This window comes from Leiobunum rupestre, chromosome 10 (genome assembly GCF_980474605.1).
Source record: "Leiobunum rupestre chromosome 10, qqLeiRupe1.1.hap1, whole genome shotgun sequence".
NCBI lineage: Eukaryota > Metazoa > Arthropoda > Arachnida > Opiliones > Sclerosomatidae > Leiobunum > Leiobunum rupestre.
In genome coordinates this window covers 52,511,585-52,531,137 of record NC_143393.1, presented here as the reverse complement: position 1 = coordinate 52,531,137, position 19,553 = coordinate 52,511,585, and positions in this window count along the sequence as shown.

Below are 19,553 nucleotides of genomic sequence, written 5' to 3'. Positions count from 1 at the left end.
CACGTGGTTCAGTAATTTCATATTATCTGTTCACGATATGATTGAAAAAAATTAAAACCATAGGACACCCGTGGAACGAAACCATAGGGGCACGGGAAAGTAACCACATTAGCTCATAGAAAGAAACCATAGAGATCCGTGGAACGAAACCACATAAACTCATAGATCGAAACGATAGGGACCCGGGGAATAAAACCACATAGGCTCATAGAACGAAACCATCGGGACCTAGGGGACGAAACCACATGGGCTCATAGAACGAGATCATAGTGCTCCGTGGAATGAAACCATAGGGACCTGGGAAACGAAAACACATAGGCTCATAGAACGCAGCCAAAGGGACTCGGGAAACGAAACTCCAAAGGCTCATAGAAAGAAATTATCGTCGGCCGTGGAACGAAAATATAAGGACCCCGATAATTAAATTATAGGTCCTCAGGGAGCGAAACAATAGGGGCCCGGGGAACGAAATTATAGTTTATCAGGGAGTGAAACCATAGGGGCCCGGGGAACGAAGTTATAGTTTATCAGGGAGTGAAACCATAGGGGCCCGGGAAACGAAATTGTAGTTTCTTAGGGAGTGAAACCATAGGGGCCCGGGGAACGAAATAATAGTTTCTCAGGGAGCAAAACCATTGGGGCCCGGGGAACGAAATTATGGGTCCTCAGGGAGCGAAACCATAGGGGCCCGGGAAACGAAATTATAGTTTCTCAGGGAGTGAAACCATAGGGGCCCGGGTAACGAAATTATGGGTCCTCAGGGAGCGAAACCATAGGGGCCCGGGGAACGAAATTATGGGTCCTCAGGGAGCGAAACCATAGGGGCCCGGGGAGCGAAATTCTAGAAGGTCGGGGAAACAAAATCATAGTGGTCCGTGGAACAAAATCAAAGGCGCTCATTTCAAGCATGATAGGAATATGAAAATTTCAGTGTTAATGCAGTCGCCATCTGTGGGGGCAAAATACAATTCTATATGTATGTACAAACAGTCATATTTTATTATAATTTTAAGAAAACCGAGTCTATAGTATAAAAGATTTATAAAACGATATCAAAAGGTTTAGAAAAAAACACCAAAAAGAAGCAAAAGTTGAACTTAGCTGATCCCAAGAGTCTGTGAGTATTTATTTTTATTTTGAAGTCTTTGCCAAATTTCATATTTTATTATAACTATCCTTGCAGATATTCACCTTGAAATCTACGTACGTTTCTTAAATAAATGATTATTTTCGTGGTTATACTTTAAAACATTAAACCAGAATTTTTAAATTACGTTTAATAAATTTAACTTTATCTTTAAATTTAACTGATAATTTAATTATCATTAATTTTAAACCAAAATTTAACACGTCAAAATGTTATTTATTCTTCGAGTTGCAAATGACTATTGAAATTTAAAATTTAATACGTTAATAATATTTCTGGACAGGGTGATTTCTAAAATCGAGGTAATTTAACTGTAACACTACGGTATCTTGATTTCAGCTATACTGTATAATCCAATTTGTGTATACACAGAAATTGTCCTTACACCAAAATGTGCGTACAACGAATTGTCCGTGTATTGAGATGTTTGTGCACCAACTTGTTGGTGCAAAGAAATGTGTGTATATCGTTTTTTCCGTGCATTGAGATGTCTGTACACCGAATTGTCCGTGCATTGAGATGTCTGTACACCGAATTGTCCGTGCATTGAGATGTCTGTACACCGAATTGTCCGTGCATTGAGATGTCTGTACACCGAATTGTCCGTGCATTTAGATATATGTACAGCCAACTACGTAGCTTGTAACTATTAGACACGTGTATTTCCAATGACATTTAAATATCCTACTGCCACACAGGAGTACAAAGTGCAACAACAAACGCCTGGAATGCACCGATATCTACATCATTTGGCATTGTAGTGAATATAGTGTAAATTTTAAAAACGAATGATTTCCAGAAATTACAAAAGGCTAGAGTGTTCTCACCGGAGTTTAAAAAAACTTTCCCAAGTGATGAGCCATATGTGAGCTGAACTCGAATTTCATAAAAATGCCCAGCCCTGAAGGAATTTTATTTTTAATTTAAAACTCCCGCTGAAGCACTACTACTTTTTATCGAAACTCTTTCGTTTACTCGTCGCAAAGCGTATTTCCGAAGTAACACGTTGCCATCCACTTTCTCCGAGCTGTCTTTTGTTTGTTAGCTTTTGGGCAAAACAGGCGCCCGGGGCCAGAACACGAATTAGTGGAACAAAATTCGCCAGAGAGGACGACCAGCCAGCGAATTATCGAAGAGCAAATTGCCGTGATACAATGTAGATGGCGCTTTACGCCTCGATTCAAAAATATGGAGAGGAAAGGATATATGTGGCTGGGACTAGACATCCTCTCTTCCTACTCGGGAACATTCGAAACGACGCTGCTGGGCATTTTCACTAACTGCAAAGTTCAGCTCGGAAGCTTCTCGTGATAGCTTTTGAGTTATGGTTTCTCACGCTCGTCTCCTAAAAAGGTTCGGATTCAACCAAAACGGTGTTGAATCTCCTCACGCTGAGTATATATTTTTTTGATATTGAATAGAGCAGACTTCTCTCTAGTGCCTTAAGTAGTGTTTACAATTTGTAAACCAATGCTAAATCAGTAATGTTAGTTATCCAGAGAACCCCCCCCCCATCAAAAAGTAACATTAAGTTATGTACTTTATATCAAACTATTCCTACAAAAATTAGTAAATTGTGTGATCTATAAGTGGAAATATAATTTTTGGATACACATACTAAACCTCGCCGCAAGAGGAGCCGGGTTCGATCCCAGCTTGTGGCACTGGGTGAACACTCGGAACAACTCCTTCCGCGTTGAGTTTGCAAGTTCTCTCCCCCCTCATTTAAAGAGTTTTCCCTCGAGCTCTTCGGTTTCCCCTTCCATAAAAACTTGTAGAGATTAACGGTAATAGTTAGTGTAGGGAGCTGTTGGCTCGCGTGGCGTGAAGGGCTTTCCACCACCCTCCTACGCATTGTAACCCGGCCACCTGAATTAATGGCTTTAAAAGTCGCTTGATGACTTAGGCCTAAGGTGGGTATTAGCCTAGCTGATTATTATTATTATAGGGCCTTAAGTAGTGCACTGAGAGAAAAAACCCTAGTTTTAACAGGATAATTTTACATGAACCGTCTGTATATCACTTGCACAGAATAATCCTGTGATAATTACTGTTATCCTTTAATTTAACAGAAGATATTTACATGAGACGTGTGTGTATAACTAGTACAGAATAATCCTGTACAAATTACACGTATCCTTTATTTTATACAGGAACATAAGTACATAAATGGCATGTATTCTATAAAAATGGGTTGGTCTTGTAAAATGTACAGAAGGTCATTGTAAAAATGTTCAGGAATATTAGCAGCTGTATTTATTACACACATCGAGTGTGTAAAATTAACAGTTCATTATGTAAAATTTACTCGAATAACAGATATGTACTTAAACGGCTAGCTTCAACGGCAAGCTTCAGTAAGATTATCATTGAAGTTCTTTAAAAATATTTAGCATATCTAACACTGTAGATATACTGGAATCCATTAATTTCAATTTATAAACGTATAATTCATCGGAGAGGCAGTATTTTGGAAAAACTGGTTATTTCAGCACACAAATGATTTAAACAGTTTTATTTATTGTTTCATTGCTGGGGGGGGGGGGCACGCCCCGTACGACCAACCTTCATCTACTTGCGTCGTTAGTTAATAGCATCTGAACCCCGTAAATTTAATTATGCATAATGCATGGTAATTTCTTTGACAATCCTTCACCCAGTAGACCAATAGCTCTATTTTGAAATCTATTAATGATAGAGTCATGATATGTTTTGTGGTTATAGCCATCCATTATCGGCCTCAAATGGTTTTAATTAAATTTTAATTAAAACGTCATACAAATTGTAAGAAATAAATAAGAAAAATGAATAAATATAAAACCGTGAGATGTTTTTTACAACCTAAGCGAGTGTTTCATTCGGAAAAGAGCGAGCGTTTTAATATTTAGCCGTTTGTCGAATCGATTAACAGCAATAAACAATTCGGTAAAGTACTACTTACGTGATTATTTACTTTGGTTTATAGAGAGGTAAAACGCTTGGCCGTTTTCTCTTGAACCAGAGAGGCTCACAATTAGATTAGTAACTATCTGGCAAAACTGAAAACCCAATTGCCTCGTAAAACATGCACATTTTTGTTCAAATGTCTTCTAATTTTATTGTTATTTTTTAAACAAAATCATTTTTACTAGTGAAATAGCTGTGTATCAGTAATTACGTAAGCATGTAAATTATAATCATGCTATATTTTGAAATATAGTCTCTTTACGTAGGCTACCTTAGCTATATACTAGAAATCAACCTGAAACTTTAAAAAAATACTAACCACAAAGGACTGAACAAAACCCTTATTTTTAAAAACCCAAGAACAAGTTGTTCATTATTGGGTCTCGCTGATGGATTTGACCCGTTTAGCCCCGGATTTTATCGAATTGTCTATTCGGATAACCTTTTAATTAGATTATATTGAAAAATGTGAGATCGGCCCTGCATATTAGCTGTGTTTTTCCTAGCTACCATGACAAAAATTCAGTTTCATATTCGTAAATTTGACCAAACGTGTTAGTGTATTTTCTACAATAATGTTTGTTGAATTTATTATTTGCTACTTATCGAATTTACTGAGATGTAAAAAGTATTTTCTACCGACGGATGTGTAAAACCAACTTTAATATGCCAATAAAATTACGTATGAGGTTCACGTACTCTAGACTGTTATTCATGTTGATTTGACAGACTTTATTACTGCGTTATTTACAGCTATTTCATCATGTTAAATTAACATAAAATTACTTTTATTATTATAATACGGAATAAGCTGTTATATTTACAGAAACGTCTTGGCATCCCCTGCTTCCAACACTTTAATGTAATTTGAACAGGGCTTATTTATCTCAGTGTGGTAACCAATGGTAAATTAGTTAAGTTAGTTATAACGTCAACGAGAACCCCCCCCCCCATCAAAAGGTATAGCATTAAGTTATGTACTTTATATCTAACTATCCTACATAAGTTACTAAATTGTGTGATTTATAAATGGAAGTATAAATTTTGGATACACATACTAAATAAATTTCACATAGAAAGTTGTTTTTTTGAGTACTCAAAGATAGGTAAATGATCGAGCGGTTATACCACAGAATAAAACGCTTAGAGATAATGCTTAGACGTTGGAAAATTTTAACAATGCGAAATTGCTTTAAAAAAATCACCTTCATTCCTGTAGTCAAATGTAGCTGCTTTACTAGAACTCTTTACAATAGACGGTTCACTGTAGATCATAATTAATTAACTTGTAAAAATCCACAATTTCCGTTTCACTTTTAACCTATTAATTTTATTTCACTGAAGTTTTTAGTATTATTTAATACCGAGTGATTATTAAAAGTCGAAGATATCAACGTTTTGGCGAAAGTTTTATATCCGACTAAAGCGTACAAATTTTAAATTTAATACAAATTACTACAAACTACTATAACATCAAATATTCCATATTTGGAAGTTCTTGAGTGGAAAGTGTTTGGAAATCTGCATTTTAATAATATAATAATCAGCTACGCTAATACCCAATGCACCACCTTAGGCCTAAGTCATCAAGCGACTTTTGAAGCATTTAATTCAGGTGTCCGGGTTACAATGCGTAGGAGGGTGGTGGCAAGCCCTGCATGCCACGCGATCGAGCCAACAGCTCCCTACACTAACTATTACCGTTAACCTCAACAAGTTTTTATGGAAGGGGAAACCGAGGAGCTCGAGGGAAAAACCCCTTAAACCAGTGGGGAGTGAACTTGCAAACTCAACGCGGAAGAAGTTGTTCCGAGTGTTCACCCAGTGCCACAAGCTGGGATCGAACCCGGCTCCTCTTGCGGCGAGGTTTAGTATGTGTATCCAAAAATTATATTTCCACTTATAGATCACACAATTTACTAATTTTTGTAGGAATAGTTTGATATAAAGTACATAACCACCTTTTGCTACAGTGCAACAAGATTTTTCCACAGTTTACGAAATAAGATGTTTAGTCGAATCACAGACCACCTACCCCAAGAGGGACATGCATCGATGGAAATAATATTCATTTTAATGCCTCGAATGTTATGCGACTTTCTTAAGAGTGCGTCATATCACGGCAAGTAGAGGCAGTTTTAAAGGCGCAAAGACGAGCACGCGTGAAATTAAAAAAATGTATTGGAGCAACCACCTCACGCATATTTAATTTTTATTTCGTAAAAAAATTTACGTGCTATTTTCTGTTTGTTGTAAGAACACGGCATCACTCATGAGACAACTTTTTTCGACGTTGATGCAAGTCCTTCTTGGAGTAGGTGGTCTGTGGTCGCGATAGGCGAACTTGTTCAAATTCAATATTACGCGGTAGAACGAATCAACAGCGCTCCTAGCGGCAAAAACAGGAACATTGTTTATATTATACCCTCTTATTAAATGGGAATGCGATGAAATAGTAAAATCGTCGAAATTATAGTAATTGATAGTGCTCAACTTCGAGTACTCACGAGCGCTCGAAAAGTGGATGATGGTGCCCACCGCGACGAAGCGACGCGCACCGAGTTTATCCAAAAAGAGAATGTTTCCACGCGTGTTAATGGAATTTCGCTGTCGTCATCAAAATTGCGGAAAAGATGCTTTCGCGGATTTGCCTTTAACAGTTTGCTGGTCGCCGGTGCACGCGCTGCTGAGTCGCCCCTCTCACCAAATTCGCCTGAACGCGCCCACGACGCGGGTTTTTTGAATCGGAAAACCTAATTTCTCAACTTCGCAATTAAGCCTGGCTGCGACGATGGGGGAGTTCGTAAACATTAGCGTCGGCGGCGCCCGCGGACAATTTGTACAGTCCGTATGGACGGATAGCCGCTCTCTTTCCCGGAAGGACTACTAGGGAGGACAATTACCGTTACCATATTAATTATTCGAGACTGGTTCAACGCGGAATTTTGCCCACGTTGGAACCTTTTGTTTAAAGAGGCTAAGCGTTAGAGTGACTTAAATGGATATTTTTACTTTTTTCCCACTGAGCTCGTATAAACGCGCTTGGTCCAGTTGATGGAAGAACCATGTTTGGACAGACCTAGAAGTTTTAGTGTCAGTTGAACCAACTCGATCAACAAAACGACATTTGCGATAATACCAGAATTTTGGCGAATGGGATATTCGGATTAAGTTTGCCAAAGAAAATAGAGCCTTATAACTATTAAGGTAAACTTATTTCCGGTATTGGTATTCACAAGTGGAGTTAAACCAAACAAATAATATCTAACTAAATTTTTACTTTTAGGAAAAACTAAAAACCAAACATGCGCTTAAATATGCTTATTAATTAAATTAAAAATCACGAAAACGGACTCACAATTCTAAAAATGTTGATTTATCGGTAGAATAGAGACTTAAATGAAATATCGGTAAACTAGAGATTTAAATGAAATATCGGTAAAATAGAGATTTAAAAGAAATGTCGGTAAAATAGAGATTTAAAAGAAATGTCGGTAAAATAGAGATTTAAATGAAATATCGGTAAACTAGAGATTTAAATGAAATATCGGTAAAATAGAGATTTAAAAGAAATGTCGGTAAAATAGAGATTTAAAAGAAATGTCGGTAAAATAGAGATTTAAATGAAATATCGGTAAACTAGAGATTTAAATGAAATATCGGTAAAATAGAGATTTAAAAGAAATGTCGGTAAAATAGAGATTTAAATGAAATATCGGTAAAATTGAGATTTAAATGAAATGTCGGTAAAATAGAGATTTAAAAGAAATGTCGGTAAATAGAGATTTAAAAGAAATGTCGGTAAAATAGAGATTTAAATGAAATATCGGTAAACTAGAGATTTAAATGAAATATCGGTAAAATAGAGGTATTAATGAAATATCCCTAAAAAGAGATAAATGAAATATCGGAAAATAGAGATATAAATGAAATATCGGTTTAATAGACATATTAAAGAAATGTCGGTTTAATAGACATATTAAAGAAATATCGGTTTAATCGACATATTAAAGAAATATCGGTTTAATAGACATATTAAAGAAATATCGGTTTAATAGACATATTAAAGAAATATCGGTTTAATAGACATATTAAATAGAGATATAAATTTAATATCGGAAAGTTGATCTAATAGTAAAATAGAGATTTAAAAGAAATATCGGTAAAATAGAGATATAAGTGAAAAATCAGTAACCTAGATTGGAATAACAATAATCTAGATATAATTGAAATATCGGTTAAATACATATGAATTAAATATTAGTAAATTAGAGATAAAATGTAATGTCGATAATATGAGATGCAATTGAAATATTGTTAAGTCGAGAAATAAATGAAATATATGAAAATCGAGATCCAGTCGAAATAGGAGATAATGTTTCTATGATGTTATTTTTAATAATGACTGAAAATCGTTATTCTTCAGAAATATCGGAAAAATAGCATTTCTTTAAAAGCATCAGAAAAATTGCTAATATTTTGAAACATCGGAAAAATTGCTAATATTTTGAAACATCCGAAAAATTGCTAATATTTTGAAACATCGGAAAAATTGCTAATATTTTGAAACATCGGAAAAATTGCTAATATTTTGAAACATCGGAAAAATTGCTAATATTTTGAAACATCGGAAAAATTGCTAATATTTTGAAACATCGGAAAAATTGCTAATATTTTGAAACATCGGAAAAATTGCTAATATTTTGAAACATCGGAAAAATTGCTAATATTTTGAAACATCGGAAAAATTGCTAATATTTTGAAACATCGGAAAAATTGCTAATATTTTGAAACATCGGAAAAATTGCTAATATTTTGAAACATCGGAAAAATTGCTAATATTTTGAAACATCGGAAAAATTGCTAATATTTTGAAACATCGGAAAAATTGCTAATATTTTGAAACATCGGAAAAATCGTGATATCTCTTTCTGATTTCGAGATATCGGTATTTCGGTTCAAATAGCATCACAGCCCATCTTTAGTTATTTTACACATTCATCAATGAAACGTTTCTTGTTTTGATTTCTTTAAAATAATGAAAATAATTTATATAAGTTTAATTAGTTTAAATTGATCGCTTGGGACTTTTTAAATTTTTAAATAATTAGGGCCTCTTTTATCCTGTCTGTGATTTGTTTCGATAACGTAAACTTCAGTTTAAATTATTTTAATTAAATTGAATTACAACTTTTAATTTATTTTGCATTGAACTAATATTGTTATAGACATTTTAATTTAAATGATTTAGAGTAAGCATTCAAATACTCTAGTAATTTAAATCTATGATTTTTTCAAAATATCAAGTGATTTCGAACAAATTTTTTTTTGAAATCTGAAATCCATTAATTTAATAAGTTTAAAAGGCCAATAATATATTATTCAATGTGTCATTCCATCCAATTATTTAAGAAAATCAAACTTTTTGAATCAAATAATGCCAAACAATATCAAATTTGCATATATCCCGCAAATAATACTTGATTTTCGATTCCCCAAGAATATTGGAATGATACTTTTGGCGTTTCCAAAAGGTACCACCTATTTGTCGAGCCAAACCCTCCAAGACGAACGCAATCTGCATATTATTTCCAAATCACGCGTGCCATTGGCGCGCTTAACGAAGAACGATTATAATATTATTATTTTTATTAATTAAGAGGCGAACGAAGACTTATAAAACCAAGCCGCCCTAAAAGAGGTGTACCCCCTCTGCCCAAGACGAGTAGCAGATTTACGGTGACGGCTCTACAAGACCGCGTGTTTTGGCATGGTCCCCCCGCACCCCGAGGCGACGCCAAGTACTTGGATAATGGTTTTTAAGTCGTGCGGCAATTTACTCCTGATCTACGATAATGATCTTCCACTTTTTGTAAGTTCCCGTCCGTAGAGCAGCAGCCAGAATGCCAGTAGTGTAATTACCGCGTTCAATTTTTAATGGTCCGAGAAAAGTTTTTTAATGATTATTTCCCTCGCCTATAATCACTTCGACAGTTGACAAATTCTTAATTTTTTTAAAAAATTCGCCTTTTTTATGCGCCAGGCGTAGGTTTTAAGTAATAAAATATACCGTCGAAAATTATTGTTTCAGGTCGGTAAAATCGTGAATTTGATGTAATATTTGTAAATTCGGCGAATCGGTCTAATTGAAGTTGAGCTCCGTCACTAGCCCGACCAATTAAAACTAACTAACAGAACTAATATTGTAAGTAGGCTTCACATCCTAACGCAGGGGGTTTTAACCTGTGTACCGCTAATGGCTCCAGGGGCGCCGAGGAAAAATTTAAATAAAATTTAAAAACTCAAAAACAAATTTCTAATCTATAGTCTATTCTACTTCATATTTCTGATGTTTTTATTTATAAATTAATAATTCTGCAGCTTTAATTATCAATAATTATAAATATTATTATTATAAAAAATAGTTTATTTCTTTATAATTTAAAAAATCATGTTTTTGAAATCTGGGGCTTTTTGGTTTTCAAAAATTTGTTTTCCAAACGCTGAGAGCTTAACATTTAATTCCTAAAATTTCAGATAGCGAAAGCTTGAAAACCACTTTCCTAACGAATGCCAAATTGTGAACTCCGAATTTTTGGTTTAATTGAAAGACACTGTTGACCAGCTGAAGACGAAAATATAGAGCATAACAAAAATATATTTTTGCCGTATTTATACAGTTGCTACAACAATTGAAGTTAAACTCATGCCATCAAATATGTTAAAGGGGAATTGTCACCACCCTAAAATTGGCTTAAGTCCATTTAAATGGATAGAAGACGTCCGAAAATGGTTATACAAAAAATGTCATGTTAATATTTCCAGAATTTGATTTGTTATTAGCAAACAAATTTCCTGTTTTATCCCCCCCCCGACTCGAGAATCTGAAATCGCTTGTTTGAACCTACTTGCAGCGCCATCTCGTGAACGAAACATTATTTTATTATTATTATTTTATATTTTATCGTTTTTCGGTCTGCTACGACATTATCCTTGGATTTTTAACCGAGTTATATTCGTAGAGTGTAGTTTATCGTGTTTTTAAAATGCCTTACACGCCGCCCTTTCCCAAATTTTGCCGCTTCATTCTTTTGGCGCTGCACGTAGGTTCAACCGCGATTTCTGAAATTTTTGGAGCCGTTTGATGTAGGTGAAAAAGTAGCGTAACTTTTAAAATACTTTCCCAATAACTATAAAGTTTCAGACACATAATCATTAATATATTTTCTATCATTCTGTAAAAAAACCTCGTAAAGTTTGGTTTTGGTGACAATTCCCCTTTAAAAAAAAATAACCCTGATGAGGCAATTAAAGTGAGCAGAATGAAAATATATTTTTAAAGCTACTCATAGATTTTTTTATCCATTACTTTTATGGACCCAATTATATTAAAATATTTAACCATAAGTTTTAGCATAAATGTCCTACGAAGTGATTTCTCTTTTCATATCCCTATTAAATGTATTGCCCATATTAAAGGATAAAAATTATTACACTTTTGAGTCAGGTAGGTCAAGTTAGGTCACCATATTTTCACTTTTTAGGGTCTTCTTAAGAATATTTTATAATCATTTTTCTTTTCCTAAAGCTAGCAAAAATGGTGTTCCTTCTTAAAAATTTAAATTTCAATGCTCCCTTTAATTCTTTGCATTATATTGTTAAGAAAAATTTAAGACATTTTAATTTTTAATTTTTAATTTCGGGGCCTGCCACCGAGCAACAACACTTCAAACCTAAGCGATTGAACTATCTTTTGAGATATACATCTCGGTCACAAAGTTTTCCCATGCACTTCAATACAAAACTTTAAATTATATTTATAAATTTACAAAACACAAAATGTATTATTAAAAAACGTCGCTAACAAATTAGCTACTGTATGGTTTTTAAAATATCACAATTTCTAAATTTTGTATGAAAATGCTGAAAATCTGTGGGTAATTGTAATGAAATTCCAAAATTAAACGATTTCACATGGATAGAACACTCAACGAAATTTTAGGTTTTAGTTACCAATATTAAATTAACTGATAATTTAAATTATCTCATTGTTTCCATTTTGTAAAGTGAAAACAAGGTTTTAATTCCCATAAATTTGAATTTAGTGACATCGAAGTTATATTGGTAAAATCGTTATATAGATTGGTTATGAGTAATTTGCATACCTGTTAATTATCGGGGCATTTGCGATATTGATTAAATATAGCCCAAATCGTTAATTCGAGTATTATCGTAAATATGTTAATTGAATATAGTTAAATTCATGTTATAGGTGTATTACCGTTTGGTCGTGTTATCGGTGTATTAACGGTATATCGTGTTATCCGAGTATTAACAGTAAATTCATGTTATAGGTGTATTACCGTTTGGTCTTGTTATCGGTTTATTAACAGTAAATTCGTGTTATTGGTTTATTAACAGTAAATTCGTGTTATCGGTGTAGTAACATTAAATTCGTATTATCGGTGTAGTAATATTAAATTCGTATTATCGGTGTAGTAAGATTGAATTCGTATTATCGGTGTAGTAACATTGAATTCGTATTATCGGTGTAGTAACATTGAATTCGTATTATCGGTGTAGTAACATTGAATTCGTATTATCGGTGTAGTAACATTGAATTAGTATTATCGGTGTAGTAACATTGAATTCGTATTATCGGTGTAGTAACATTGAATTCGTATTATCGGTGTAGTAACATTGAATTCGTATTATCGGTGTAGTAACATTGAATTCGTATTATCGGTGTAGTAACATTGAATTCGTATTATCGGTGTAGTAACATTGAATTCGTATTATCGGTGTAGTAACATTGAATTTCATTATTACAGTATATTATCAGTAAATTCGTTATATCAGTATATTATCAGTAATTTCGTTATATCAGTATATTATCAGGAAATTCTTTATATCAGTATATTATCAGTAAATTAGTTATATCAGTAATTTAGTTTTATCAGTAAATTAGATATATCAGTAATTTAGTTTTATCAGTAAATTAGATATATCAGTAATTTCGTTGTATCAGTATATTATCAGTAAATTAGTTATATCAGTATATTATCAGTAAATTAGTTTTATCAGTAATTTCGTTATATCAGTAATTTCGTTATATCAGTAATTTCATTATATCAGTAATTTCGTTATATCAGTAATTTCGTTATATCAGTAATTTAGTTATATCAGTAATTTCGTTATATCAGTAATTTCGTTATATCAGTATATTATCAATTATTCGTTATATCAGTTTATAATCGGTAAATGCGTTATATCAGTATATTATCAGTAAATTAGTTATATCAGTAAATTAGTTATATCAGTAATTTCGTTATATCAGTATATTATGAGATTATTCGTTATATCAGTTTATTATCGGTAAATTCGTTATATCAGTATATTATCAGTAAATTAGCTGAAGATTAAAAGTAATAAAAATAATTATCATTGGTATACAGAACAGCATGAACAAGAGCAATTAATATAGTATTCTGCTGGCCTAACTAAAAAATATTAAAAAAACGTACTAAAATAGCGTACAATAAAGTTATTGTTATCATTTAAACTGATTGACTTCGGTTTAAGCTTAGCTGATTATTATATTTTAAAAAGTAAGTAATAGCTAGCGTTCACCCTTCTGAAAAAAATTGTTTATCTTAGTGTTTATTTGTGACGAAATACTGAGACATTTGTCAGTTGAAAAATTTAATAACTCTTTACAGGCAAAACCAAGTAACTCAAATAACACGATTTTCGATTTCAGGCAACGAAATGGTTAATTTTCTATGTAAATTAACAATTTATTTTGATTAGATTAATTAAGTGAATAGTACGTAAACTCTGATGTTCTTCGTAAAATATTTTATAATTTTTGCTAAAACAAATACACACTTTATTGAATAAAACTAATTATTTACTTTTCAAAATTTTATTAAAAAAAATCGCTTTGAGGTTCATCAAAATTTTAAGAAATTGAGCATACCATTGAAATTATCGAAACGATTTTAACATAAACCCTTTATATAAATGTTTTTATATATCTATAGATATTTATTTAAAATAGTTTTATGCAACTACAATGTATAACACGACATTTTAGGTCATTTAAAATAGAAGCGTTGGTCAGTATATCTAATTAAAATATTACAATGAAAATTGTAATAATTTACTACTCATCGAAAGAATGAATGAACCAAACTAATAATGATAATTTAAAAAAGTGGTTTAAATTTGAATTATATAATCATTTTGAAATTCAACGTGTCGAAGGAACTGTTGGAATTCTAAATAAATATTGGCAATTTCAAACCTTTCTTAACGTCTCAAAGTTTAGAATTCACGCGCTGACCAAAAAAAAATGAATTTTTATAAATATCGAAGAAACACTGGCGTCGAATGTTATCACTTAATACATCCAGCCAGCTTCGGTGGCTTTAATGTTGTCATAAAGAAAATCTTGTAAAACGTACATTCTCCGTATGCGCTTGACGTCATCGACGGTACTGAGGAAAGCTACCGTGTTCCTCGTTTTCCGTCCCCTCCGCTAACGGAGATCGAAGCCGGAGCCGCCATATTGCTAAAGTGGTCGTGCATGTAAACGACCGGAGCCTCGAACGAGATGCGTCGAAGAAGCGACTCCTGGCGACATTCAGTCTTTCAATTTTTGATTTAATGGATAAATAATTATACATTTCGCCCCAGACGTCTCTACCGACAAAGCTATTTCGGATCCCCCCCTTTCTTACTCCCCCCCCCGCTCTCTTTTTCCTTTATATACATAAGCTATAAAATTAAAGGTTACTTTCTACTTTACACAAAAGTAATACTTCTCTATTTTTCTACGTGAATTCTGTTTTATAGTCGTAAGGAAGACTCCAAAATGCCAATTAAATTCGTGCCCGGGTATCAGTGATGGGCATTTTCCGATCATTTTCGAGCGCTTATGAGAATTCCCAATTGAGCGCTATATTTTGAGACCGTGAGAAGGATCAGTCATCATTTACTTATTTTTAGAAGCTGGTCGAATAAACGAAATTAAACTGTACAGGTTTTTCAAATTGCTCTTATCATAAAATAATGAAAATATTTTGAAAAATCAGATGGAAATTACAGTTCTAGCTTTACCATCAAAAATATTTATTTCTAATATATTCGTAAAACTTGTTTATTTAATTAAGTAGTATGATATTATATTTCAAACGTAATATTTTCTTACAAATCATCAAACTACACTTTATAAACATTTAAATTATTATCTGGATCCATGGGAAATTCAATAAATAAGTTTCAAAACCTTTTTTATACCTTTATAGTTTATTATATATTATATTATTAAAAAAATATTTAAAAATTTTATATTTTTTTAAGTTTTCAAAAAATTTACTTTTTTCAAGATTTTAAAAATTATGTGCGTAAACAGAAATAAATTTTAAGAAAACTTTCAAAGATATACTAAAATATTAACCACAAAAATGAAAATGTTGACTGCCAAAACCGAGAAAAATTCGAACACCAGGTGGCGTAGATATAATTTCCTTTGTATGTGCAGAAGGGGTCCTAATATTTACATGGTGCTTTTTAAGTAATTGTAATTAAGGGTGAAAATATTAATAATTTTCATTTAAAAACAGTGTGGTTAAATTAATTATAAGCAGTTAGGATAATTCCCATCATAAGCGATTTCTAAATCCATTATTCATGTGGCCGGGTTACAATGCGTAGGAGGGGGTCCCTACACTAACTATGGCTTTAAAACCTCTGCAAGTTTTTATCTTATGAAAAGGGGAAACTAAAGAACTCTTTAATCGGTGAGGATAGAACTTTTCAATTCAACGCTGAAGAATTTGTTCACCAAGTGGCACAAGCTGGGATGGAACCCGGCACCATTTCCCGCGATGCGAAAGTATAACAAGCAGATTATAGAAATGATATTATCCGATCCGATATGTGAGTATATCGTGAGAAACAATAATTTGAGTTGAGCCAAATTTTGATGAAAATGCCCATCACTTTCGGGTGTTGTGAAAAAAGAAGGATGAAATGTTGGACGATTTTCGCTGGGGAAAGTGAGCCGCGGGGAGGGAATAATTGAAGCAGTTTGACTTTTTCTCTTCTTCTTGCTGTCGAAATTACTTTCGAGAAGTCGCTGGATTTCATTTATTATCCGTAGAGTTGGAAGCGACAAAAAAAGGGAGCGAAATCAAAGGACCGCGTAGAGCCACGCTAATACGAATTGTCGCGCCAGTGGCTCCACCTATCAAGGAAATTAATCACTGCAACTTCTAGGTTGACCGTGTAATTACGTCAGATCCTATTACGTCAAAAGATAAGCGCGAAAAAAAGAATATCATAATGATATAAAAAGAAATTTACATTAGTCTCGCTACCGGAATTGCCATTTAGTTCAGTTCAATTCTGTTTCATTCATGCTTTAAGGTACCCGATAGAGAACGAGGCGCCATCTGTCGGGAGAATTTACAACTACACGGTTTTAAATGTAAATGTATAATAAAAATAACGTAAATCGAAAAATTAATTTTCGAGAAATCTCCACTTTGGTTTTGAAGTTTTAGGATGTTAAAAATAATCTGTTAATATGATCTGATAATAATTGGAAAACTTGAAGCTTGTGCCAGTAACTGATTTATTAAAATTATAATAATAATAATAACCGGGAATCACCGCTCTATCCCTAGATGTATATCTTGGCGTACGCGTGAACTTTGAGCCCGCCTATTTCGAAAATAAAACGATAAAATATATCTTAAAGGCTTTTTTTTGGGTTACTTTTAAATTCATTTATATAGAAAAATGTTAATCAAATTTTTTTTCTAAAAACGATTTCTTAATTTAATTATAAAATAATAGTAATAATAATCAGCTAGGCTTAATACCCAAGGCACCACCTTAGGCCCAAGTCATCTAGCGACTTTTAAGGCCATTAATTCAGGTGGTCGGGTTACAATGCGTAGGAGGGTGGTGGCAAACCCTTCATGCCACGCGAGCCAACAGCTCCCTACACTAACTATAAACGTTAACCTCTACAAGTTTTTATGGAAAGGGGAAGCCGAAGAACTCGGGGGAAAACCCCTTAAACCAGTGATGATTATTATAATTACATGTTTTAATATTAATCTGGATCTAAATGTAATTATAAGTCGTTCTAGTTGAATTAGAAAACCATTTTACAGATCTGTATTGGGTGACGTAGAATGGATGTCGTACCAAACACGAAGACGACAAGGCTAAAAGCACACACTAGGCCTAATGGCTTCTGAAGTCCGTAAAAAATGTATGGTCATTCAAGAAATTACTCTCAGTGAAAAATTCAATAAACGTAAGTTAGATAACTGAAACACTAATGTCAAAATGTTTGTAGGAAACCCCGAAAAAAAATGTATTATTTGCAAGAAATTTAAAATTAGTAACATCGAAGTTTGCGATATCGATTAAATATAGCCCAAATCGTTAATTCGTGTATTTAGGGTAAATTCATGTTATAGGTGTATTTACGGTAAATTCATGTTATAGGTGTATTAACGGTAAATTCATGTTATAGGTGTATTTATGGTAAATTCATGTTATAGGTGTATTAACGGTAAATTCAGGTTATAGGTGTATTTACGGTAAATTCTTGTTATAGGTGTATTAACGGTAAATTCATGTTATAGGTGTATTTACGGTAAATTCTTGTTATAGGTGTATTAACGGTAAATTCATGTTATAGGTGTATTAACGGTAAATTCATGTTATAGGTGTATTTACGGTAAATTCTTGTTATAGGTGTATTAATGGTAAATTCATGTTATAGGTGTATTAACGGTAAATCATGTTATAGGTGTATTAACAGTAAATTCATGTTATAGGTGTATTAACGGTAAATTCATGTTATAGGTGTATTAACGGTAAATTCATGTTATAGGTGTATTTACGGTAAATTCTTGTTATAGGTGTATTAACTTTAAAATCATGTTATAGGTGTATTAACGGTAAATTCATGTTATAGGTGTATTTACGGTAAATTCTTGTTATAGGTGTATTAACGGTAAATTCATGTTATAGGTGTATTAACGGTAAATTCATGTTATAGGTGTATTTACGGTAAATTCTTGTTATAGGTGTATTAACTTTAAAATCATGTTATAGGTGTATTAACGGTAAATTCATGTTATAGGTGTATTTACGGTAAATTCTTGTTATAGGTGTATTAACGGTAAATTCATGTTATAGGTGTATTAACGGTAAATTCAGGTTATAGGTGTATTTACGGTAAATTCTTGTTATAGGTGTATTAACTTTAAATTCATGTTATAGGTGTATTAACGGTAAATTCATGTTATAGGTGTATTTACGGTAAATTCTTGTTATAGGTGTATTAACGGTAAATTCATGTTATAGGTGTATTAACGGTAAATTCATGTTATAGGTGTATTTACGGTAAATTCTTGTTATAGGTGTATTAACTTTAAATTCATGTTATAGGTGTATTAACGGTAAATTCATGTTATAGGTGTATTTACGGTAAATTCTTGTTATAGGTGTATTAACGGTAAATTCATGTTATAGGTGTATTAACGGTAAATTCATGTTATAGGTGTATTTACGGTAAATTCTTGTTATAGGTGTATTAACGGTAAATTCATGTTATAGGTGTATTTACGGTAAATTCTTGTTATAGGTGTATTAACTTTAAATTCATGTTATAGGTGTATTAACGGTAAATTCATGTTATAGGTGTATTTACGGTAAATTCTTGTTATAGGTGTATTAACTTTAAAATCATGTTATAGGTGTATTAACGGTAAATTCATGTTATAGGTGTATTTACGGTAAATTCTTGTTATAGGTGTATTAACGGTAAATTCATGTTATAGGTGTATTAACGGTAAATTCATGTTATAGGTGTATTTACGGTAAATTCTTGTTATAGGTGTATTAACGGTAAATTCATGTTATAGGTGTATTAACGGTAAATTCATGTTATAGGTGTATTAACGGTAAATTCATGTTATAGGTGTATTTACGGTAAATTCATGTTATTTGTGTATTAACGGTAAATTCATGTTATAGGTGTATTTAAGGTAAATTAATGTTATCGGTGTATTTACGGTAAATTCATGTTATCGGTGTATTATCAGTATATCGTGTTTTCGGTGTATTAAGGGTAAATTAATTATTATAGAGGCCGCGAAATTCCTTCAATTAATTTCTAGCATTTTAGTTCGTCAATTCTGGCCACTAGGCTCTCTCGTACCTTATTAAAAATAGCAAGGTTTCAACTTTCAACAAAAAATCATGATTATTTGATGCATCGTGTTAAAAAGTACGAACTGTTGCAATGTAGCAAATTTATAATTGAATTTACTTTTTTGCTTCTTTAAAAAAGTTTGGTAATAAGGTGAGGTGACGGAGTGGTTAGCACTTTCGCCTCGCTGGGTGAAAACTTGGAACAACTTCCGTGTAG